The 27245-nt window shown below is 38.6% G+C and overlaps 1 long non-coding RNA gene across 1 annotated transcript in view; it reads right to left on the bottom strand.

Annotated features, from left to right (window-relative positions):
• Window positions 1–646: 646 nt before the first annotated feature.
• LOC142602257 (uncharacterized) overlaps window positions 647–27245 on the bottom strand; it is a 35078-nt gene continuing 8479 nt past the window's right edge. The window contains exons 2-4 of the long non-coding RNA XR_012835924.1: window positions 5736–5810; window positions 1562–1614; window positions 647–703 (exon numbers count right to left, since the gene is read on the bottom strand). This is a non-coding gene — a long non-coding RNA (uncharacterized LOC142602257). The remainder of the gene's footprint in view (window positions 704–1561; window positions 1615–5735; window positions 5811–27245) is intronic.

A 27245-nucleotide genomic window follows, 5' to 3' on the forward strand; every position in this document is an offset into this window, starting at 1 on the left:
TTTTTCTGAAAATTACTGTCCTCTGAAGTGTCTGAAATTCTGAAACTGAGGTCACAGAAAATCTTCTTGTCTGCTTTCAACCTACTGGCATTTTCTGCTGTCCTCCATTTTGTTCACCTGCATTGGTGTGAAAGTCCTATAAAGTTTTTTCACAGCCTGCGAGGTAAGATCAGATTTACGTGAGGTAAGATCAGGTTTACTGCAGTGACAGTCTGAAATGGCATGAAAATCTGGACAGCCTAGAGAACTTACATCCTCTGCCTGCAGTAGACATCAGGGAAGGAGTGGAGTTCCATCTGAATTTCATACCGGATAGCACAGTACTTGGGCATTCCTCATTATAATCTAATATTATCTTCTGAATAAGTTTTCATTAAGCTGTAGAAAGTACTGATTATAAAATAGTGCATTTATTTGTGAGACTCAATCACAAAAGAAAGGTGAGTTGTGAGGTTAGCAGGATTTTAGTGTGTGGTAGACTTCAGTTCAGGTTTTGGTTCTGCTACAGATTTACTGTGTGTTCTTAGGCAAGTTGCTTATTTTCTGTGTGGCTAATTTTCATACTGTAGAAAAGTAGAAATGCTAATACTTGTTTTCCCTTTACTCTTACCCACCCTGATCAAACTGGTGATACTCTGTTACTTAACCTGTACATGTGATGCATCCATAATCTTTAGTCTATGCCTTGAGGTTATCTTTCAAACTGTAGAAAAATAGCAGAAGAGATTGAGTGTTTCCTAACACCTCCAATTCCATATCACATCTGTGGAAATCAGTGTTAGCTCACAAGATGAGGATATAACTGATAAAATTTTGAGAGATCCACAGAAATTATATCACTGGTGTAGCAATTATGATCTGGTGATTCTTAGACCAGATTCTTAGATTCATATTGTGCTGGCTTTTCCTCTTTCTTTCCTGGTGCTAAATTATATTGAACAACCATAAATCCTTTCCTGAAATCTACTTTGCATATAAGGAATTTCTAAGTGATTATTGCAGAGCTGTTTGTCAAGAAGGGAAGAAGCAGGTGATCTGCATAGTAGTAAGTTGGTTTAAGTGACAACTCTGGCATTAAATATGAGCTTGGTGATTCAGCACCATGAAGCAAATTCCAGTTATTAATAGGTAATGGGCAATCACTAGAGATATGTCTCAGTCAGTAACTTTCTGTAGTAGCATAAACTTGCGTAAGTTCATCTCTGAAGTTGCTCAGCTTAGAAAAAATAAACTCCATTTAAAGATTTTGTTTCCAAAAACTCATCCTATTATAATTTACAGCAAATCTTTCTCAAACCTGCCTTAGAAGTAGCAATCATTAGTCAATGCCCATTGTCATTCTATTTTCACAAGAAAATCTTTGAAAAAGCTTTTCCTATTTAAAAGCCAACTTTGACTGCATACGGTTTATTCTTGGTCTCCTTGTACAAGCACAGAATAGTAGCTTCTGCTATGACACTGGTGCTTTCTCAGAAAAGACATTTGAGCTAAACCGAAGGGCAAAACAAGGTCACTGACATTATATATCTACAGTGCGCTTTAAGAAATAAGTCAGACTTACAGACGGAATGATATTGTGCCTTGTCATGAGAACACATCTTCAAAAGGTTTCTGCTTTGGAAAAATAAAGTAAAAACCATAAGGAACCACTTAAGGAGGCTGCATAAATAATTTGCCATTTGTGAGCAATATATGCAAAACGATAGGACTGCAAGGACTGTATTTGATGGAAAAGCTTCTAACCATTTAAACTGCCATCCTGGTGTTTATTACCTGAATCACCTCCGGGAGTCTGATAAACACCTGTGATCTGCTGGTAATTCAGGAAAGGAAGCAGCACTCTGCATGACCTGCTTTTTTTCTCTCAAACAGTCATGGTGTAATAAACAGTGTACAGTGATTTTGAACATGCAAAGAATATATTTAGACAAGTTAAGGATGTACTCTTGGTTTAATGCTTAACAAAGCTAACAGCAGAAAGTAAGTGGTTTAGCACCTCAATATGGTACTCATAGAAACAGAAAGAGAGAGCAAAAGACAATAGGGGCTAGCGGTACTTGGAATGCAATTCAGTCATTCAGTTTAAAAATGAGAGTAAATAGTAAATACCTTAAAGAGAAATAGGGAAAAAGCAGAGATTTCTTTTAACCTATACATTTTTAAAGTTACTACATGACTGGTAAAGTACTAATTTCCTGGAAAGCAATATTTAAATATATCCATCATCATTTAGATCTTGGACACATACTCAAATATTATTGATTATTTGCAATTGTGTGCATCCATGTGTAGGTATATTAAACAAAAAAGTAATGGTAGCATGTCAGTGATTGGGATAAAGTGTAAAAATGGAACTGGAGTCTCTAATTACTAGTTGTTTGGGATTTGGGTTTTTTTAATTAAGAAAGCCACAAGCAAATTATAGACATCCAGTTTATAGCATTGCAATCTTACAGGCTTGCTCTCATGAATATGGTAATTTTTTATTTTATGCCCTCTTGAGATGTCTTGTTAAAAACATTTTATTGGTGATCCTAAAATTCAGTAAATTTGAAGCCCTTGGCACCCTGAAGATAGTTAAAGTTCTTCAAAAAATGTCAGCAATAAATATTTGGCAAATATAAAGAATATGCACATTTTTCCCAAGTGGGTGATATATTTTTTTCCCAGTTCTTATAGTCAAGTGATGACACTGCAGTTCAGAATATAAGTGCATATTGATATTTTCTTCCAGAAACTGCATGTGTTGCTTAGAGAGTGCTTCTCCCACAGAGTTATTTTTGTGCAGACACCTGGAAGTGGTTACATACTTGCTCCAGCTTGCAGACTAGTTTTGGACAGTCAGGTGTGTGTATGAGCAAGTGGTCTTTATTTGGAGCAATTAAAATTCTAACATTCTCCTCTCTTGACATGCAATTACTAGGGCTCTGCTGTTCCCACTAATTGCTCTTGCTGGGGACATTGGTGAAGAGCCAATGATTTTGATGGGTAGTGGATTATCATTTTTACTCTGCTACCTGAGAAAAAAATCGTTTGCAAAATCCCATGTGTAATTAGCAAGACTCATGATTAATTGTCCTGCAAAATTAGCTTCACTGTTGCTTTTATTTTTACTGCTTCAATATTAATTAATGTTAACTCCTTTCCTTCAGTTCTAGCTTTTTGAATATTCAACGTGGCTTTGAAAAATTAGTCAGGGCTTCTACTTGCATTAACATGCTGGAGCTTTGATTTCTGAATAAGTATTCTGATTTAAAAGATCACACTTGGGTCATAAATAATTTTTATAGGAGGACAAACAAAGCATCAAAGCATCATGGGAAGGCATTCATGCACTAACTGAAAGTAAATTGTTTCAGTAGTGATTCATTCCCCCCCGTGCTTTTGGGGGAAACGTCAGCAAGTATGCAAAACACTGCATTGTGTGGGGCAAACAATTATTTAATGACAGCAATCAATGTATATATTTTCAAATAAGTAGCACAGTGAAAAAGGTAAAAATAATGGTGGACTAATAGCAGTTTAGTACCAAATTGTCCTCTTAAACTTTGAGCAGCTGCTATATTTGTGCTCTGTATTCCTATGAATTGCAGGTTCTTATCTTTGATGGTGTAAGGTGGGAAATGCTGAGTGTCTATACTTCAATACTATGTGTCTTAGTGATCTCAAAACTCTTATCTATTTAGTGTTATGAGGATGACAGGGTCAGAAAGCACAGAAAGGACGTAGTGAATACTGGTCTTGTGTCACTGGATGCTGATGGATTGAATTCACAGGACAGCTCATTAAAACCAGCAAATAAGATGTCCTGAGACCCAAAGAGCCTTGGCTTCTGTTTTGGCTATGTTTTCATTGTGCCAGGTTAGTCCTCACAACAGAGCTCTTTTCCAAGAACTACTGGTTCCTCCCAGTACAGCTGTAGCACTACCTGTAGAGCACTCCTGCACAACCCCTTATAGGCTTAATTTTGCCCCTGCATCAGTCCTGCTTTATTTATTCTCTGTGTTTTCAGCATGCAGCTAGATGAGTTTCTGCATAATTCATCAGAAGAGCCCTTGCCCTCCAGATATTTTTCTCATCTATGCAATAATCTCACTGCAATTTTGTCATAAAACTCAAAGTTGAGCACTGGAGAGAGCATTGGGGGTGAAGGTGACAGCATGGAATGCTGGGCAACATACTTAACTTCATTATCAAATATAACAGGAGAATCAAATTTGGAAACTCTGTCTCACTCACTCCTCTCACTGAAGTGTAACAGCTCTTCTGGCAGCTTTTGTCAGACTTTTTGTAATGTAATCCAGGACCCAGAAAACCCTAGCTATCTTTTATGGTTTTTAGTTACTCTCAGACTGTAACCGAGGACGATTTTGGCCTTGTGAACCTGTGAAATGACATTGCAGCCAGTTGCCTGTTTTCTGTACAGCAGTTATGTTCTCCACATCCCCACATGTGAAATAACCAATGAAATAACTTTCCATTGCTTGAAAATGAGTGCTTGTCCCAAAGCTATGCTGGTAGTTAAACCATTGAGCATTCTGCTATTTGCAGAAACTGCCTCTAGTCTGTCACACCACCTATTTCTGAGGATGTGGCTTGTTCACATGAGAGTGTATGTATCACATGGAGAGAAAGCATTCTCCCCATTAAACCTCATGGTTGCTTTTACTTGCTTTTTTTGATCAAGGTGAATGAGTTCTTTTAACTGTTTTTCTAATGACCTAGGAGATCAAGGACAGAAAATAGTGTTACCGTTATAGCTGAAATTAATTAAAAATTAGGACCTGAATCCGACCTTTGTTTTGGTCACACTGTTCTACAAATAGTTATCTCAGAATTCTTTACAAGCTCATTAAAGAGCTTGTGTCATCCCTCACAAAACTGTCTTTTCTATTATTCTATTTTCAAATCTCAGCTTTAATGACTGGCTTCAGTGTACAAGCCTCTTGCCCCTCTTAATCAGCTCAGACATGTCCTTCTCTTCCCTAAATTAAAAAGGCTATTATGTAGGCATATTAATTCAGAATTTGTGTAGAGCCTCAGAGTGTCTTCGTGAATGAGTGAAAACCAAGAAATAAAGTCCAATCGGGATCCAAACATCAAGAAAGGTTTCACATTTACTTGGATTTTGGGGATATATAAAAGGTTCTGTGAGTCTTCTGCTTTTCATCTGTAATTCCTTACTCAGACTAAGGTGCAACCATGAAGCCAAAATTGATTTACATGCTTTTCTAATTTCAGCAGAAACAGTCATGTATTGTAATGGTTGCAGAGAAGGAAGCAGGGAACACTTGCAGATGTGCATGTATAGGCTGCTTGCTAGAAAATTCTGATTGTGTCCCTGTTACGTGCTCTAAGAAGCCTTTTCTAGATGGAAAGTACTGTCACCTATTCTGAGAACACATTGTTTCTTCCTGTGCAGTCATAGCTCTATGGACAATCTTTTTCAGAAGTAATAAATGGCCTTTTTGCTCTTATATATGTAATTTTAAAAAGTAACTTACTGTTTCAAAGCCCCTCATACACTGGTATCATGCTGCAGCACTCTACCTGAGAATAACTGAGGTTTTTGGATCACAGGTAGGGTCTGGGGAAGGAGGCTCATTTGGGAATTTAAATAGGAAATATTTCAGATTTGGTCCTTTACAAAAATGAAGGCCTTGGTCTACTAAATTGATATAAATTAATGAAGCACAAAAGAGAAGCTGAGATACAGAAATTATGGAGATTGAGACCTTTCTATTTCCACAGCTGTCATGTTTTTTGGTCAAGCATCCCCAGCGACAATTCTCCAGGGGCAACAGGTTTTGCTGCAAAATAGAAACGAAAGAAAGAAGAGACATCAGTTAATCTTCAGACTTAAAATAGAGCAAGTAGCACCATGTTAGCACAATCTTCATATGTGAAAGAATTCATAAATCCCCTCCATCAACAGACTGCCATGTTGAAGTTTCTAGACTATACGTGATGCTGCACTCCTCATCTGCCAGTCATGGCCACAAGATTTGCACATGCAATTCTACAGGAGCAAGTGGCTTCAAGTTTATGGTCATGGCCACACTGGTCATTATCTGAGTTTCTGTATTGGTGGTAGACAAATGTTTCGAGAGACTGGATAACTGATTTTGCAAGGATCTGTGTAGCTACAGCTGCTTAGGGAAATTTAAGGGGTTGCAGAATCTGGCTTTTTAAAAAAAAAAAAAAAAGTAAAAAAGTTCAACCCCTCCATGTTCTTTTACTGTATTTATCTTTTCTCTTCTCTTTAAATCCATGTTTGCATGTAACATCCATTTCACAGAGTAAATATTTGCTTTGGTGAATATTCTGTTGTTTGAAGGCCAGATTCCATCCTTAGTTACTTTTGTTTGTTTGTTTGACATGAGAATGTAGCTTTAATAGGTGTAGCTTTAGCTGTGCTATATAAAACCACATGTTTTTGAGAAGGGCAAGGGTAGCCCTATGTCGTGGAGGGTGTGCAGAGTTCCAGCAGGTGCAACACTGTCTCAGAGCCATCTGCTGCATTACAAACACACTGAGTAGCTTTTGGGGAGACTTGTTTTCTCTTTTCCACTTATTTTTTCTTCTCTTTTTTTTTTTTTTTTTGAAAAAAACAACAAACCAACCTATAGGCAGAGAATCATGGCCTTGGCTTTCTCTTCTGAGCAAGCACCCCTTTAGCTTTTTCCACTGATTAGCATTTTCTTAGATATTGGCAAGAAATGCAAGCGGTTTAAGATTTTTAACAAATAAAATAAATGACTTTTTGATGTGTGGGAAAGAGCATAGGGGAAGGAGAGATTTTCACATGTGTCTCTACCTCTTATGAATCAAATATCACTTCTTCCTTCAAATTAGCCTCTCTCAGGAGGCTAAAATACCCTGAGGGTTAGCTACAGCACTATCTGCTGCTGAGATGGTATTTAGTGGATGATGAATATATTAGTTCAAATTTAAATTGATTCTATGGAGGTAATGTTGATACCATATTTACTGCTGTGTTTCAGTAGTGTAGGCCAATCATTAGTGTGGAGAGAGTGGGAAGAAAATAACTTAAAGGTGACGCTGTCTGAACTGCAGGAAACGAATAGTGCTTTATAAATAATGTATTTCTCCTATTATGTTAATTTTTCAAAATAAGCTTATAGTTAAGTGTAATGTTCGATCTGTAGGTGCATCTATGCTAGCATATTATTAGTCTGTTTAGTCACATCTAGAAATATGTTCATATTTGTGGTTGCCAAAGTAAATAGAAATCAATGAAAGTAGCAAAAGTGCTGAAGTAATTTCAGTAAGTGAAGCGCTCATTAATTTAAATTTCACACTTGACATTGTTACAGACTAATCATAGAAAATAAGACATTGACTTCTAAATATGTTCTAAGACATGGAGGAATCCTGCAACTTTCTTTTCAAAGTGGCATTGATATTAGAAGGACAGACCTCTGACTGCAGCAATTTAGGCAGATGTTAATGATATGGTAAACTTTCTCAAAAGCCTGCAGGCCATTCATATGGATGACATAAGCTTGAGGAGTTAGCAAGCAAACAATATTGAGACACTGGGACTGAATATGTTCTGAAACATCAAAAAGCTCTTCCTGCCGTTTTCAAACATCTAAAAATATGTGTGAAGCCTGTTCACAATTTAATGGGAGATATGCAGAGAGCTGGGGGTGATTATACAGGAAATTAGAAAAGCCTCATCTCATCAGAGTGAAATAAATATGCCATCGTATAAGAAAAGTAATTGGAGGGGTGTGTCAGTTCTGTTGATGTCAGGCAGGTGTTCATAAATTAGAATAAACATTTATAATTGATATTAGTGATAAGAAAGTATTTTAAATTACAATTAAGAGAAACTCCTAACTTGTCTCTCTGCCTCCTTTTTCCACTTAAAAGAGAGGATTGGAAAATACCATTTCCCCCAGCTATCTTTTCCAGTGTAGACTGATCCTCTACTTACCTGCTTTTCTGTGATATATACCAAACCACATAGTGCAGGATGCAGTGGAAGTAACTTGGAAGGAAGACAACATTGCAGTCGCAGTAAGCAGCTTTACTTGTAGGTAATGGGAGGAAGGTAGGTGACACCAAGTTGGTGATTTCTGATTGTTAGGTACAAGGATGCTGTCTCGTTTCTGTTTGTTGTCTAATCAGTTCCTTAGTCATGGAAGACTCCCTTTCATGGAGAATGAATGTACTTGAGAACATCCTCTGTGTTGCTTAGAATATACAAGATAATTCAGCTTTCTTTACCACCCCTGACATAGATGCTATGAGGGTTACGGCACACAGATCCCTTCCTGTCCACCCTTTTTAAAGAGTTAAGTCAATTAACTCAAACTTGCTCAGAATGCAAGCCCTTGTCTAGTGTTCAGTCCACTGTAAATACGAGGCTACTAACTGTTGTGAAAATCTTTTTCTGATCCAGTATAGGAATCATGACCAAGAGTTTAAATATTTATCTTGTGGTGCGTCCACAATATATTTTAGAGCACAGGTAATTTTTGCTGTTACGATCTCTTGCTTAACACAGGAAGAAATCAGTAGTAGTGGTAAGAGTGGCCTTAGCGTGAGAACATGGTGTGCATCTGAATGCACTGCTAGGATATCTTAAATCTAGTATTTACTAAATCTTTCACAATGAATACAGTATTTCCTGATGAAGAAGCAGAGGACTATAAAAATGTACATGGTGCTTAAGTGCCTTACCACATTACAGCTCTATGTGGCCTATTTTTTCACCAGATTCCAGTGTAAATTTGGATAAGCTATAATATCAATATGAATTGGAGACCAAATCTAGCTCAAAATTTGGTCAGCAATCTAATTTTATGTATCTGGTTCGTATTACTATTGATTTTTGGTTCGATCATTTTGGGTTGACCTTTTCAGTATCAAAATTTCAATAGCAATTTTGACTGGATTTACATGCATTTTGAACTTAAACTTGCGGAGAAAACTGTCAGACTCATTGAGCTACTGATTGTTTTTATCTTTGCTTAGTAGAACTTGAAGTTACTATGTAGAAACTGTACATTTTACAAACCTGTCCAGTTCCATTCTGATATGAAATGGTAGTAAAATGAGTTCCTCTTGGAAGGGTTCAGACAATATTTATAATACAAGATTACATTCAGAAAGCTATTACTGAGTATTACTGAGAACTCTCTTGTCGAATGGAACAGTTGGGAAGATGATGTACCAAAGGGCTTAAATCAAGGCCTTCCTTTTTGACCAATGTGCCTTTGGGGAATAAATATTTGCATGGTAATTTGCAAGCTACTGTTCTTGTCACTCCTCTTTTTTTCCTTCAGAATCTTCCAACTAATAGTAAAAAGAAAAGCATTTATAGTAGGAAACCCAGAGACATATCATTGGTGTTTTAAATATTATACCAAAGATGAGATTTAATTTACTGTGAACTTTTCATCGGATAATATATCTCTGTGTGGAAAAAGCAAGAGAGCCCTGTTCTACCCTTCTGATTGAACTTGTGGACCTTTTCTGACATTCATGTGGAGTTACGCATGAAACATTGACTGACTCGTCCATGTTTACAGAAGTGTATGTATTTGGGGCTTCTGTCCTGTGCATCCCTGAATAAACCTTCTGACCTATGACAGCACTGAGCTTGGTAAGGAGAAAGAAGGTTGCAATAAGAGTGCCTCAGTCCTGAAGCCCTGGTGTTACGCTATCCCTCTTGTCAAGTAGGTGTAAGACTTCAGTGTGAGGTAGTACCTCTATCCCAAAGTTCTGGAATGAAAAGGGCTGATGCAGAGTGGGTAGGAATAGGAGAGGCCTTGGAGGAGACAAGACAATCTGAAACATCTGCAAGTAAAGGTAAGCAAACGGCTGGTTGGGGGGGATCAAGCAGGGAATGGGTGCAATTAGATTTTGCTTCACATTAGGGGACTATTTCATTTTATGGCTTTGTTGACAATCCTCTCATTTCTTTTTTATTGTGAATGACATCGTCAATACTATCAGATGGAAGAACAGTTCACTAACAGATGGCTTTGTACCGTTTCCAGTATGGTACCCAGCATACCACGTTATATTTACCTGCTTTCTGTAGTGTGTTTTACCTGGAGGAACTTGCGTAAGAATGCATTTAACTCAGGATCTTATGTAGCTATCAGTGGGCCATAAGGCAATAAACAAAACTTGGATAACATTTTGCTAACTAGTTAATGAAGAAAGTGAATTAACACGTTTTGAATTTACTTGTTCATTTACTTTTCATTTAACTGTTCAATTTCCTAGAAAGGAAAAGATGTCTCTTGCTTGGAATGCAGTTCCAATGGAAATGGGGAAAAGGAAGACCGTGCCACTGCATGGTGTGCTAAAGAGTGAGCTATAGTCCTTCTACGTCCTTTCTTCCTCCCCTGTAAATCTGCCCAGGCCACTAATGGTGAAGCAGCTAAGGGTGATGTGATTTCAGGTTATGCAGCTTTGCCAGGGTATTGGTGTAGCTCAAATAGGATGGTGATGTTCTTGTGTTTAAAGTACAGTTATGGAGAGTCCTCTAGTTGTCTAAAGTGATGAACGAATGGAGGCTGTGTACATACAAACAGCCTAGGTACAAATTCATCAGCCTAGTTAACAAGGATCTGCAAGTTATGGCTGTAAATGCGACACTTGTACAGTGAACTTGATAGTACTATACTATCCTCTTGGCCAAGGAATTCTTGGTAATATGTGGGATGCTGGAAGGAGGGTCAGAGTACATAGTCTGGGAGCGGTGGACATAAAGGAGGCAGAAACCCAGATTGGGGATTGAATGTAGAATGTTTAAAGGGAAATTTAGGTATACATTGAATAGCAGAAAATGTACAGAATCCTTAAATTACACATTGTGAACTCAATTTAAGAATACTGCATTATTTTCTTTACTACAATCTCTAGATATTCCAGTGAATGAAGTGTGGTATATTTTTGCTGATATCATACAAAAACTAAACCAATATATTTGTGAGAACTTATTGATACATTGCTGGATTTAATGGCATACACTCCTCCTAAGTAAGAAAATACCTGGAGTTAAAAGAGAAAGATTTTTTTCAGTACTCAGATGACTGCATTTCTCAAATTTAATTAAATTGGTTGAGAGAAATACATGTTGATTAATTTGGGGGGGGAAAACCCCACTTTAATAGAAGCCAAAGAAGCCAAAATTCCAGCCCTGAGGAGCTATAGCAGATTGATGTCGTATGTATCAGAATCCTAAGTAGCGCCCCTAGTGATTTTGATTTTTAGGTCATGTTTCAGTCTAGTTCCTAGCAGATTTTCTTTTTTCCTTGGTTTAAATTTTGTTTTCCCTGGCAGATGTTCAGACCTGCAGTAAGTCATGCAACCTATAAGATGGAGGCCCAAGCTCCGGTAGTGTCCTTCTTCCTTAGCTAGTCCTGATTAACACCCAACTGGAGGGTTAAAAGGCTGCTGAACCTCTTGAAGACGGTAGAAGATGTATAGTCCTCATACACTCCACTTGCCAAATACATATATGAGAATGTGATTATTCTTAAAATAAAAGCTTATGGCAAGCTATGTCTTTTTTGGTATCTGAAATGGGGATCTGAAAATAAGACCATCGTTCTGGTTTCAGGTGAGATAAAGTTAATTTTCTTTCTAGTAGCTGGTATAGCTCTGTGTTTTGGATTTAGTATGAGAATGATGTTGATAACACACTGATGTTTTTAGTTGTTGCCAGGAGTTTTAGTGTCTACACTAAGTCAAGGGCTTTTCAGCTTCCCATGCTCTGCTGGGTGCAAAAGTGCCAGCTGTTTCTGACCATTCTGTTGAGCCCAATAATACATAGCTTACACTAACAGCTTCATATACTTGGTCTTCTACACAAAAAGTTCTCAGAGAAGCATGCTGGTTTAGTGACATATTCAGGGTTAACAACTCAGCTCCCAAACCTGCAGTACTTGGAGTCAGTGAAAGTGCTGCTTGAAGGAGGACTGCACACTCGGACTTCGTATGACACAACTAACAAAACTTAAGTTTGTTAAGTTGTTTGAAACAGGATGTGGAGAGGTTCATGAGAGAGACATTCATTGATGGTTAGTAAATATGTAAGAACCACCTCTGCTTCAGAAAGTCCCCAAGCTGAAAATAGAAGGAGGCTGGAGAATATGAGAGGGAAGTATGTTTGCCCTCTTATTCTTCCACAGACACCTGATTATGACCTTGGAGGCAGAGTAAAACACTAGTTGGAGCCGCTGAGCTAATGCAGTATGGCTGTTCTGAAACACAGTGGAGCTCTAATAAATAAACCTTTAAATAGCAACATGCTAATAGGTTTTCTGGTGTACAAAGTGAGAATAAAATCTATCTGTCCTGCTATAAGCTGGGTTTGGTATATTTAAGTTGTTTTCTCACTGATTTTTACAAGACAATAAACTTACAGACGGAAATTCTTTTAAGCCATAAATACCATGCATGCTGTCATGCCTAGAAGTACAGATAAAGCCAACAGGATGTTAAGAACAGTTGAAGTGCATTCCTTCTCTACCTGGTTGCTCAGATGAAACTGTCTGCTATCAGTTTGGGCATACGGTGTTTGACCCTTGTTTGTAGATATAAATGAAATAAAGCTCCTATCACTTAGTCACAAAGCACTGAATGACAAATTTGTCCTCAGGAGTTGACCTGGAAAGTGGAAGCTTAACCTTACATGGAAGCCTCAGAAGTTTCTTGCATCTGCTTGATCTCTGTAAACATTCTCCAATCCTTCCCCATCTTATTCATTACAGGCAAGGCTCCCAGGACTCTGTGGCTGCAGACCTGTTCTTTGAATTTTATATTCTGTTACACTCTTCTTGATTTTGTGTTTTTCCCATTATGTGGCTCTGGAGAAAAAGGATGCAGTAACATCCCCTATACTTTGCTTGGGTTTGTGCTACTCTCTTCTTCAAACTAACTAATTTTTTTTAAAATATAATTTAATGTATTTTAGGATATGCATTCTATACATTTTTTTTATCATGCCACAGTATTTGCGTTGTTACAGTTCTTTAAAGTTTTCCCAGCACAAATCTGAGTAATATAGGTAATAAATTGTATTACCTGGTAGTGCCTGATTGAAATACAAAGTTGTGAGAATACTACTTAGAAGTGATATGTACACACATTATCTTCTACTGATCATGAGATACACACAGAGGCACAAGAAATCACCTCCACAGTGTGAATCGAAAGATGAAAAACAATTGATGGGCATTCTATTAAATTTCCTGCATATTGAATTTGCAGGTTATCAACTCTAGTCTTTGCATCATACTGAACAGAAGGAGAACAGAAAAATAACTTCTGAAGTCAGTGTCTTAAATGTCTATCCTTAAACATTTGCAAAAAGAGATATTATTTCTCCTTATACTTTCTAAAAGTCCCCATTGTGTATAGAAATGCCAATTGTAACACCATGTTCTGAGGATGTGGAAATTCAGGGACAATACACAGATCATTCTTTTGTTAAGTGGGATCTCATGCTAGGAGAAAATTGATGTTTTACACCTGGAATGTTATTTATCCAAATATTTTCTATTCACCTGGGCCAAGGAGAGGGGAGGAGTGTGATGTACTGTTATCATTCAGTTCTACTGTATAATTTCATTCTTAGAAATGAGATATTCCCAATTTCATATTTAAATCAAGATATTAGAATGTTATTGCCTTTCTCTTCATAAGAAAGTATTTTTCCTTTATCTGTTTTCTTGATGTATGCTGTAGATCTTTCTCGGGCATTGGGCAACACTTTAAAACACATCCCACAAGCTAAAAGTAAAGGATTCTAAGCTAGAAGGCTGAAGAAACTTTGCTTGTTTTGGACAGGTTCCTGACAAATTTCTATAGTTCCATTGCTCTCCAATAAGGGACAAGGTCAGCCCTAGCTGTTCCCACAGCTGCTTGTTCAACTTAACCGAAAGAGAAAACAGACATAGTTATGTTCTTCAGGTCAATTATAGTAGGTCTTGCTGCAAGATCATGATGAGGAGTTGGAGTGGGGACTTGACTGCTTATCTTAAAGTTCCTTTGCTCCTGTATGCTGCATGCTGCACTGAGTGGGCAGCTAGGGAAAAGCAGAACTGAATTTCTTCATCATCTTTTCATTTCTGTGGAACATGGAAAATCTGTCACTTAGAGAAAAAGTCCTGTTCTTCCTATCTGTGGTTATGACTATCTTGGATATTTTTATGACTATTTTTCACATTTATTAGTGTGAGTTATTTGCATATAACATAAGAGGGAAAGGACTGTCTGTAGTACATTAGGTCAAGGATCTGTTTTGCTCAGTATCTTGTCTGTGTCTGGGAAAGACCAAAAGGACAAATCAAGCATGCAGTGAATATTTCCAGAATAATCTTGCTGTATTCCCTGAGCTGGGGCTCAACATCTTCCATGAGCATATCTATCCTTTCTGAACACATGCAAATATTCTGCAACCATGATGCCACCAGGAATAATTGCACATAAAAGACCAGAATGATGTGTTTACTACAGGAATTACTTAGTTACTTCAGAAAGTCTGGGCTTTCAAACAATACAGTTCTGAATTTTGATCCCATTAGAAACTTCTGCTTTTTCTTGAAGGCTCTGAACTTAAGGTTGAAAGTCCCTGTGGAAGTTAGAATTGATGTACCTGTATCACAGAGACACAGGCCTTCTTGTTCTCTTGTTGGCTTGACAAGTCACTTCAATGACTTTCAACAAGGTAATGCAGAAAAAGGAAGATCACATTAGAAATTCCCCTCCATCTCTCCCTCCTTGCAGGCACAAGCCCTTGCCTGAGAAACAAATTCTCTCAACTTCATCTAGAGAGGATCAAACACCTTATGCTGTTGTTCCCAGGCATTGTTAATTGTTGTTAATTTCCAACACCTCATTAATTATTTGCTATTAAAGATGAGTGAGGCAAATGCCCTTCACCCATGGATAGTCACAAGAATGGACCATTAATAACTACAAAAATGTTTTACTTTTGAAGTTGAAAGGGAGCTTGTATGAAAGTCACTTTGTTTGCAAGAAAAGCCTGATGTAGCATCAGGGTGTCATTTCCTAAAGGGCTGGGTATGAACAATGCCTTAACGTGCAAAAGAAACAGAACAGGGAACAGTGATAAAACTGAAGTTGATGTAATCGACAGAATATAGTGGTTATAAGTAGCACCCTCCCCTCTGCACCACTTCTCATTTAACTTGTTTTAAAAAATTGTAATTTCAATTCAGTACATTCTGATGATAATGCAAATATATGTTTTAAATCCTATAAAAACTCACAGGAAGCTTTATTCTTTAGTATACAAAACAGTACGTTAGGCTAAGACCGAGAAGCCTGAGTCAGGACTGAGACTATAGAATATTAACAAAAGTAGTAGTAAGACACAGCCTCCAATGAAGGAATTCACAGCATAGATAGACAAGTGGGTGAAGGGAGCTTGAACATTCCTCGGAAGTACGAATGTGTTTCCTAAAGTAATACTCAGGAATTGTCCTGCATCCTAGGACCTAGGAAAGGATGCTCATTATTTGTGTGACAGTAGCATTTCTTCTGCCCTTTCCCAGCTTGTTTTCAAAGCTGAGTGTGTTAGAATGGTTTCCACAACAGCAAGGTTTGACCTTCTTAGACAAAATTTTGACTAAATCTACAGGTAGTGTCCAATAAGCTCTTCACTGTCGGCTTTGACTTGTGGGTATGCTTTACCATAGCCATACAGCTGTTGTCAGAAATCCATCAGATGTCATTTCTGGGAATTGCTTGTCTTTGGCTGTTGGTGCCTGATACTCAGGTGAGGTGGCAAGCTTTATGGCTGCTATTTCCCTCCTTTCTCTGTTCTGGAAAAGGTGCCATCAAGTTACTCCTAAAATATATCCATTCTGCGGCTGCTCTTTCTCTTTTTACCTCTGTCAGCTTTCACTTTTATCTGGAACGTTCAGCCACTCACTGCACAGACATTTGGTAATGACAGCTCCATGGCTGGCTGAAAATCGGTATAAGATTATGTCCTGAAACCCAGAATTGGATTATAGGCTGGTCATCTTTCACCACTTTAGCTGCAGGGACTGAGTAACTGCCAAAGAGGGGCAGTAACTTCTTCCACTGCTGCAGCTAAGTCCAAGGAGGGTTGTGAATTAAAGCTTCATTTGCCATTGTTCATAGCCTGATATATTCACTTCAATTAACTTTACAAAAAATAATAATTGATATTCATATGTAAGGCCATGAATTGCACAGCTGGGAAGTTTACACACCACCCCTCTGTGCCTCCACGCATTCGTCAGGGAGTGGGTGGGCTGTAGTTTCAATAATTTCTTCAGAGTACTAATTTCTTTAGCTGCTGCAGCTTATTCCAAAAGGGGCTGTGTAGAAGAGCCAACAGGTCATCTGGGCAAAATCCTGTTCTCTTAAGCCAAGTTACTTATAGAAATAGTTCCATATACTATCCATTGCACAGGAAACCAGAAGCAGAGCCAGGAAATGTATCCGTGTCTTCTGAGCTATGTTACACCTTTTTAATAAAAAAATAAAAAGAGCTATCTTCCAAAGCCAGACCTGAATTCAATGACTTGAGCCAGAATTTAAAATTCTCTGACATCCAGCTTACAAACTAGTCAGTGTAGGGGAGTTTGGACTCCTCCATAGCTGCTACTGCTATCAGCCCCCCTGATGCTACAGAAGCTCCTGTTCTCTGAGAGAAGGATGGGGATTCATAAATCTCGGAGAATTAGGATAGTACCTAGGTAACACTACTTTTGTCTTTTTTTTCTTTGATCCATGATGTGAAATAATGAAGAACACAGACTTAGATCTTTTCTTCTCTAAAAACGCTGTGCATATTATGTATCTAACCAGTGTTAGCTTTGAGGGCTGTAAAGGCCCATTAGATCATCTGTTTATTTCTATAGATTGTAAAATTTTGGCTCTCCTGACATTGTCTCACACCTTTTACCGGACCATGGGATCTTCTCCATAGGACTCCAGCCTTGCTTTAGAGAGATTCACCATTGTCCTGACTATTCTGCCCCTATAGCCGATAAGCCTCAGTGATTAACTGTTCAGTAGTCAAAAATAAATGTTTTATGTAAAAAAATACACTGACTTTGCACACACTTAAACACACAAAAATACGCAATGGATATTGCAAACTCAGAGTTAGATTAAAACACCGAATTCTGTCCTATAGCCTTGTATCTAGTTTTACTTTAGAACAGATGAAACCTTCCCAGGAAGTATTTTCACCAGATGCCAGATCTGTATTTGTTTTAGAAGAGCTGAAGTATAATGAGGTACCTGACTTAAGGCTTTACAAGATAATAAGTGCCTGTTTGGTGCTAAAACTTCATTTTTAATTCACTCTTTATTATGGGAGTTTTTCTGTCTGGGAGTTTGAGCTGTGAACAGGAGCATAGCCAGGACAGATAAGACACACGAACCCTGCTCTGAAAGCTGACAAACTAGCATAGCTCAGCAGTCAGTTATACTGGAGACAGATCTCTTTCAGGCACTAGTTCAAGCTGAATTTATTTCCAATCACCTCCAAGAAAGACTCGCTAAAAATGGACTGCACCACAATGATATATGACTTTTAAAAGTTTATAATCTATGTGCCTACAGGTTACTGTCAGGAGGTAATAAGAAAAAAGAAAACAACAAAGCCATCCTCTAATATGTGCATACCAACATGTACACATGCTAATACAGACATAAAAACTCATGTGTGTGTATATAATGATAATTACACATTAGAGTATTTATTACAGTGGATTTTAGACCTACTCAAACAAAATCTGAAATCAACTGCGTTTAATGAATTAGAGAAAACAAAACCCAGCAAAGCCATGAAACCATATAGGCATTCACTTCATATGTTTTGATGGGAAAACTTCATATTTGGTTTGAAAATTAATTTTGCAATCCCAGCTTGGGTTTTTATATGCTGTGCTATGATAATTATTTTCTTGGTTTTCATAATGACCAACATGTACTCATTAGTGCTTTGTCTTTACTTTGCTTGTATCACAATGCAGTTTCTTTGGGAAAGAAGCAATGCACCATTGCTTTGTTATGTCATTGTCCAGTTCCTGTATTACTCTATATTACTTCAGTATAATTAATGTATGGTCATGATGTTTCTATTTCTCTATTTCTATTTGTGCTGGAAACTGAATTAATCCATGACTCCTGTAAAGATGATGAAAATGTAATTTTTGGCAGTTCTGAATCTGAAATTTTTCTTTATTTTGACTTCCCAGGCTTGGAACATGTAGGTGATGTGCTCCTTTATCAGAGAGTTATAGAAAATCTTGTGTTTCTATATTGAAGAGACGCTAAGAGTAAGAAATGAACAAACAAAAAAAACCCCAAAAAAAACAAAAAAAGGAAGCAAGTTTCCTGGAGATGAGGCACAGCAATCAGATGTTTAAATGGAGATATTTGCGTATGCAAATAGAATAGCTGTGTCTCCAAACAGTAGACACACATATGTGCATCTCTAAATGAGAAGCTTGGTTGTGACGGACCAAAAATTTGGGTTTTCATGTTCTATGGATGTATTCTTTTTTATATTGAGTGTGTGTTTAGCTTTAATCTGACCAGAGAGGATGAAGTCTGTGGTGTAATTATCAGCACAACATTTTATAATTCTTTATTTGTAAGCAAACCCCTTTTTCCCTTGCAAAACAAAAGCAGAAATCTTGCAACCAGTGCATTTATCTCTCTTCAGGGGCTGCAGGTTAATATCCAATAGCACATAAGATCTTTATTATAATGCATTTATAATGATTTACTGGAATGATTCTGTAGCTAAGTATCTAATGTCAAAGACTAGATTTGGCATGGTGGAAAATGTCGTATCCTTGGGTAGCTCTAGGGAAAATAAGGCCTCAGCCAGTGCTTTCTGTGTAATTCTACTAACTGTAATAAGGATAGGGGTAATTGCATTAATGTCAATTAAGCTATTAATAATGCCCATCTTGTCATTCCTAAATATAGCAGTCACTCATACATATTACTGTCGCCTGTAAAGACTGTATGTAAATGAGATGGTGGCTTATTTATGCTTTGAAATTTGGCTGGCAGCCAGTCTTGTATCTCTTGTATACCACCAGAATAACTATTATTTTGGAGAGAAACAACTTACATTACTTGAAGAGGCCATGTCCTGTAACTGTGACATTGATCACCCCATGCTAAATACACAGCTCCTGTAAAATTAACAGACCCCTAGGATGCCACCAGGACACTCTGTGTCCTTCCCATTCATGCCAGAGGAAGCTTTGTCATGATTAACAGAGATCTTTAGAATAATGCTTGCAGCATCTCTGCGCACCCGAAGAAGTGTCATCTCTGTTGATGACATCAGGTTTCCTGTATGATAGGCCATAACTAGTGATGTGACTGCCCTTCCTAACCATCTCTTGTGGGCTCCAGTATTTTGGCTGCATTTGTGAATCAAAATTCTGTTTCTAATGCCATTTAGAGATTGCTAATTTGTCTTAAGTAGGATTATCGCTAGACAGTTTAAAGACATAGAGTCCTGGAATAATGCAAATGGACATGCAATCTCCATAAAACAAGCACAGATCTATATTTAATAAAACGGTTGCTGGAAATGGGTGCAGTAGTTTCACCAAATGAAAGGCTAGTTGGTGTGTTGTGCAGTGCTTCAAAGATGGTGGTTAAATGTTCAACACCATCAGCTGTGGTGCGCAGACAATCATCCTTAGCAAATTTCAAGGGTTACCAAAGGGGTCACGCTCAGAATTGGGCTGTCCTTCAGGCAAGGGGAGAGAAAAATATGAGGAACCTGTCAGTCAGAGATCATGACAAATGAGAGGCCATGGCCAGTTCCCACAGGAAGACAGGGAGAAGTACCATGATCTGCCTACATCAAGGAGCAGGAAAGGAGGCAACAGATGATATGTATGCATTAAGGGCGAGAGGGGAAAGGGAAGTGAGAATGAGACTGGAATTGTTTGCGAACACCTCTGATATTCTAATGCTGCTCAGTCCCCTACCATCTCCAGAGAGCCCTGGGTAAGGTTATAATAGGTGAAGTCATTTTTGTAATAAAGTTGGCTGTAGCTCTAGGCCATAAATCACAGGTTCAAGTGCTCAAACTACTATACATTTCTTTCTTGCCTCACACTCTCTTTCTATTAATACTTTGATTTGGATGAAAATTTTCACTGAATATGAAGGCAGGAAGAGTGAATAATTATTTCATCCCTATAGAGAAGAATACCTTTACATATGACTTATTAAGATTATTTTCAGAAGAGTAAAATTCTGTTTTCTTCTACCAAAGGCAAATATGATTTCAATGGACCTGCTACTATTTCCGTCTTATTTTAACTAACTTCCTACCACAAGGTTTTAATGAGTCTACAGCTGCTGTGAGTAGTAGACGTTAGGTGGAGTGCCCTCTGCAAGTCTGTGTCCTGTGTAGCTGAATCTTACTCCTGACTCAGCTTTCATTTATTCCTTTGTTACTCATTTATTCCTTGTTCCACTGAAGTTAGAATATCCCCAGTAATGCACCATGTCTCAAAATCATGTAATATAAAAGAAAATAAACTGGCATCTGTACAATTATGAGCATTTTAAGAACAGCTCAGTGCAATGATACCTCCTTGTCCATTTTTCTCTCTTTTGAGTCAAAACTTTGTCACCTTTGTTAACTAGGCATATTTGAAACAGCTGTTTAAACCCTCTTCCCTCATTTTAATTTCTTTCATAACTTCTCCCTTTAAGTACAGGTCCAGTAAAAAATGGCTTCTCCCTTTAAATAAGGGTCCAATGCAGAATGAGAATGAATGTTGTCATATGAAGTGCATTTCAAATGTAATAAAGCAGAAAGGAGTTCCTGGCCCCCGTGTCAGTTGTAAGAGGGTGCATAGTGCGATCACTATAGCTCAGTGGCTGCAAAGCAGAAAATGAAGATTGTAAAAACGTCACATAAAGAAAAAATGCACAGTGGATTCGTTTTGCGATGCTCATAATTCAGTAATGCCTTTAAGTAGCTAGAAGAAATATAATAAATGTTTTTCCACAACATTGATCATACTGTATCAGAGGAAATATTAGTGTGCAGGGAGCCATGATTATGCTGGTAGTAATTCTCAGTGCAGAAAACTCCTAGAAGATGGGACCCTTTATAGGCTGAACTTTTATTGGCTGCAGTTATTTACCTTTAAGAATACGCCTAATACACTGTGCTATAGCTAAATATTTTTGTGAAAACTCAAACCAGCAACTGTCAGTAAATCAGAAACCCTGCTACCATTGTACAGAATTTATGTTTTTCCTATGGACACTCTGATATGTTCTGAGATACAAAAAAATTACCAATTGACCATGTAAAACAAATTTTCCTCCTATGTTCTAAAATCTGGATTTGGTCAGACAGGTTTATTGTGCATGATCCCATCAAACCATTGCCTGTAAGTATAAAGTATCCGTAAGAAATTTAATGCAATGTTAGATTAGGCAATAGAATAAAGTACACGGTTATCCCAAGGTTATAAGCAAGCGTACACGGACTGCCATGGACTTCTTCTTTACCGGACTGGAAACCCCACCGTAAGTCACCAAAAGATGTCTGGGCTTTGGGATGTCACGAGGAGGACAGGACCGATTCCTAGCGCCGGTCTCTTGCTCCTCAAGGTGGCAGGACCCGGTAGTGCTGGTAGTAGCCCTGCCCGGGGGGAACCACCGGCACCGCCGGCTGGCCGGGGGCGGAGGGGACCGGGGAGGGGGGCAGCCCAGCCGTGCCCTGCCCCAGGGATGGCACATGAGTGCCTGAGCTCACGGAAGGACAGCAGAGGTCGAGGTGGGGATAGCGGAGGGTAACCAAAAGGTTCTTCCATGGAGGCAGAGATGGCCCTTCCCCTGTGCTGAACAGGATGTGCGGAGGGCTTGTGTGCCAAAGAGCATGTTACTGGCTTCTGGTCTCTGAAATATCCCCTTCTCTCTAGAGAAGGCACTAAAATATTCATGTCCATTTATCATTAGGCTCCTTTTCAAAAGAACGGTTGAACATGGTTATAACTTTAAGCAAGGAACCATGCTATGTACTTCTGAAGTATTCCTCACAAGCCTAAGGCAGCACTCCTGCAACAGGATTTGCTGGGCCAGGGTCTAAATGAGCAAGTTTTCTGTGCTCATCATTGGCTCAAGCCCTGCAGAGCATCTGGTCTCTGAAGACAGGGATTGGTTTTGTTTCTTTGATAGATGTTTTAGGCAAGAGTTGAATGTGATTGTTTCCCTGAGCAGATGCTCCCTCAGCCTTGAAATTTTAACTGTTTGGGGTTTTTTTTTCCTGAAACGCACTCTTTCTTACATTTAAAATAACAGGGGTTTTTTCTTGCTTTGACTAAAAAAGACAACCACATCCCCCTTTATCTATGATGGACTGGTAGATTTGGTTAGAGATTAAAGGTCAGTCCTGCATGATCTGTTCTTGGCTGTATCAGTGCTTTGTGACATAATCTTGGACAAGTAATTTAAACTTTCTGTGGCTTAGATTATCCATCCTTAAAGTGATTAAAATAATAGGCACATCTGCCAACATTTATCACATGGGACTTAAATAGTTAAAGGCCTTTGGCAGGTTGTGTCAAAACAAGGAAATTGTGCAAGGCTGAGAATTATCAGTTGTGCAAATTCTCTTGTGCATCTTCATATTCCTTTTTTAAAGCAATGGGGGATATTTAATGCTCTTTGTGAATGAATTACTATGGCAATACTTTATTCTGTATAGTTCTATACACAATGCATACATGTATATTGGTCTGGGGGGGGTGTTTATTTGCATGTAAATATTAGACAGAAGAATTTTAAATGTGGTGACCAACAGCATTACCTTGCTACAAAGTACAGCTGTTGCTATCACTTCAAGGAAACTCAGTGCCATGCAGAAGGAGGGGTGGGATTTTGGAGTCCTAAACCAACAGCCCTAAATGGCAATTGATGCCAAGATTAGTCACAGAGTCTTGCTTCAGAGGTGAATTCACACTTCAGGTGAGACATGACCCAGTACCAGCCCTGTGCAGTTCTGCATGCTGTAAAAGCCTCTAAGCCTGGAGTTCAGTGTTCTCCTCTGCCCCAAACCCTGCACAGCTCCCCACCAAAGACAGAAAAGCACACTCTGTTTTGTACTGTTAAAATCTGCCCGTGGATACAATGAGAGGATTTTATAGCAACTCAAGATGTATTGCTCTGATGCTCTGTAGTTAACATTTAATCTGAACGCAGCTTGCTACCTTTCGGGGGGGGTGGGGGCGTGGGTGGAGTGTTTATTTTATGTTAACTAGTACTTTTGTTGGATTCCTAGGGGTTATACGAGTGCGAGTAGGCTGAGCTGCCACTGGATGGCACTGTTGCATATAGCTGGCATGAAAAAAATTGCCTCCTAAAGCCTACAGTTTGAAAAGAGGTTTGGGGCAGTTACACATACCTGTCGGTATGGGATTACCAGCCAAGCAAACTGTACCATAATGCTACACTCACATAGCAAGACAGGAGATGTCAAAACCTGTGTATTAAAAAATTAATATTGTGATACCCCCTAGTAGCTGTCCTAGCACTTGCATGTCCCCTCGCTACAAAAAAGAGTGCATGTTTTATAATAGACTTTGGGTTATTTAATTTCATTTATTTTATTTTATTTTTTATGTAAAATGAAATACCAACAAAACGAAATACTTTGGTTCTTCGACGCCCCTTTATCTGCCCATATGAGCAGTGAGGATGTTGATGTTAAATTGTTTCATTATCAGTGGGGCCTAATTTAAAACCCACCAGACCAAATCAATTTCATTTTCACTACAAATATAAATGGGACTGCTAGTTTTGAAAACAATTTGCTCTTTTAAATCTTTTTACTTCTTTTGTTTTAAATCAGAGATGAAATTTTGCATGTAACTTGATTGGCTACTGTATTTGTACTGGCTACTGTATCTTAGGAAACAATAGAAAATGGGAAGGTTGGTTTTTTCCTCAATTCTAAAACAAATATGAGGCAGATATTGTCAGTCCTTGTTCAATTCCGTCCTCAGCCTCTGAGTTCTTATGCTTCTATGAGAATGTGCCTTTGATACTGAAAAAAGAATTTTCTTTTAATTATATTGAGAAATTGCACATTGGTATGAATTCAACTGGACCTCTGTTCTTTATTCCTCTTCTTTTTTGTTTTCTTTTTCTTGAATGTTAGAGTACATAAATTGTAGAACAGTTACAGGCCTAGATTCTAGCTATGGGATTTCTTTCTGTTCATGTAAATTATCACAAAATTATGTTGCCTGCCATCTATAGGATGCTTTGATCCAAAATTTCAGTCATTGTTTCCACATTTAGGGGCTGGAATGAACATCAAAGAAATGGGTGTACTGAATTTACTGAATGCCAAAGCAGTACAATAACATGCAAAGGATATAAGCAAATCCCAAAGGTAAAATGTGCTGCCAAATCTTGCACATAATAGAAGCTCTAAAGTGACAGTCTATCTTTGACAAATGCATAATGATATCAGTGCCAAGGGAAGGAACTAGCATGCTGAAAGGTGAATAAAAGAGTTGGGAACAATTCACTGCATTTACACGTTTCCTCAGTGTGTTTTCACACAACAAGGAAAGCAGATGAGACAAATGTATTAGGTAATCATTGGAGAAGACCATAAACCTGCTAAGGTTTTTTACTAACCTGGCTATTTCCTTGGCTTGTAATGATTATTTAAAAACAAAACATGGTTATAAAAAAATCATATTCTGAAAGAAAAAAATACAGGCCTTGAGGAATGTAAAAAATTGTCTATTCTTTGTTCCTTTGACAAGTTCACATTTAATGCCCATATGGTACTTTCAATATGCTGCTCTCTTTCCTGGTTGATGGATTCCTAAATGCTTCAAATAGTTGCAAAGGCAAGTTAAGGGTTCCATATGTATTCACCAGGTTTTCCTCCACTGTGGACTAACAGGATAATTTAAGTGGGTGCTATAATGTGAAAACATGAGAATCACTGCACAAAAACTATCAATTTATCTTGTAAAAATCTGAAACCTACTTTTTAAAATTCATTTTATTTTCCTTTCTTTGAAAACAAAACAAAACCCAAAGCAAATAATAGCTGTAAAACCTTTAACAAAAGGCTTCCTTTCCCAGTATGTACAACACTTAGCAGAGGCAAGTCTCGGGTTATTTAGCAGATCCTAGTGTGTTCTGGAGTACAGAGGTTTTTCCCAAGCCTACATGTTAATGTTCATCAGAGAGAGTTTGACAGAGGCCTGCTGAAGTGCAATACTCCTGCTGCAGCCAGTCGAATATTCAGAAGGAAGTTCTGCTGTAATAAAACTTCAAAGAGAAAGCAATTGAGGACCTGCTCTTCCCTGTTAGTTTTCTGCCCATCTCTGGCAGCTGAATAGTCACCTCCAGTTTTCATATGGCAAGAAAACTGCCTTCCGTGAGGTAACTGAAGGATGGCTGCCACATGTCAAGAATGCTGCTCAGGTGGTAGGTACATATCCATCTAGCCAACATTTTGCCAAGGTGATAGCCATATTCTGGTCTGATAAAAAAGACTGTTCCATCTTTGACAAAGAGAGTGTCAGCCTTCTGCAGGAAAAAGTGATGTGTTCTTACCTGAGCTGTGGTTCCTGTACTCCAGCTACAGAAGTCTAAGGAGCAGTTTAATAGATCTAGGCAGGGTAACATTCCTCCTGCTCAGTAACTGAGGAAAAAGCTTCTGACTGGCATGGGGCTATGTCGAGACTGGAGGGAGTGTTTCCATTGTCTGATTATGTGGATTTTCAGTTGCTGTTGGCTTTGGGGCAGCCCATTAACACCTCAGGGTGCACCATAACTTAGTTACTTGGGCTCTTCAAGCGTCCCCCAGAGGCACATCTGTGGTTTAAAGCTGCCTCTGTCTTGATCTTCCTCCCCCTTTTCCCTTCCACTCTGAAACAACAGGTTTTCTACTATGCTTTGGTGAAGTGCAGCAAATAATGTAATTCTTTATACATATAACATCCTGGTTTGTGCAAGCAATTAGGAAACTGAATGCCATGCCCAGATGGGGACCTGATCCTGTATGCCTTGGCTCTGGTCCTGCATTAGATTTGTAGGGAGTGTGACCTACATTCTCTTCCAAAGAAGGCTGGGTAGGAAAGGACATCTGGTTTGGATTGTGGTTGCTAGTAAAATCTCTTATGAAGCAGGGAAGAGAGCTGCAAGTGGTCAGGCAGTGATGCATCTGTTATCATAAAACAGGATACATACAATCACTGCTGAAGAAAATAGACAAATAGATAATGTAAACCAGATGAGGTGATGTCCAGTATTGAAGGGGGAATGTCTAGTCTATTGCATTTAGTAGGCAAAGCGTCTGCCCCATGCCAGCCACCTGCTAACATTGAGAATAGACCTGTTCTGACCACAGTGAGATTGAGTACCTCAGTGATAATGAGGGAAAAGTCGAAACCATGGACAACTGTGAGGTTCATGGACAGGCAGCCACTTTCCCAAAAGGGGAGAAACATTGATGGCAAATAAGTCCCATCACCTTCAGGACAGCGTTAACATCTCTTGAGTCTCCCTAGAGAAATACTGCTTCCCAGAAATCTGGTCAAAGTATCACTATTTCTGCAACGCATCTGCCTTATTGATCTATACTGCATGTTCTTCTGTCACAAAGATACTGCTGGAAGCGATGCTGGGTAGATCAAAAGATCTGCAGAAAGAGGGCAGAGATACGGAAATCAGAAATTCAGGTGCGAGTCCTATGAAACCTTCCATCTGACAGTCAAGCCGCAGCCTGAAGATGAATGTGTAGCTATGCCTATGACACTGGTAGGATGTTAGTTTACCTTGACTATCAGTGATATTCTATAAATTGCTGAGCAAATATTGAGCCTACAGTAAAAGAAGAAAAAAATCTTTGAACAATCATTTGCTTACCTGGAAAGAATGGCTTCAATCTAAGAGTTAAGGGGAAAGCTGGCAAAACCCCATATACTGAAACCATAGAATTGTAGAATCATAGAATGGTTTGCCTTGGAAGGGCCTTTAAAGATCATCTAGTTCCAACCCCCCTGCCATGGGCAGGGACACCCTCCACTAGACCAGGCTGCCCAAAGCCCCATCCAACCTGGCCTTGAACAATTCCAGGGATGGGACATCCACAACAGAGAACTGAGCAATCTGTCCCAGTGCCTCACCACCCTCACAGAGAAGAATTTCTTCCTAAT

This window comes from Balearica regulorum, chromosome 6, assembly GCF_011004875.1.
Source record: "Balearica regulorum gibbericeps isolate bBalReg1 chromosome 6, bBalReg1.pri, whole genome shotgun sequence".
Lineage (NCBI taxonomy): Eukaryota > Metazoa > Chordata > Aves > Gruiformes > Gruidae > Balearica > Balearica regulorum.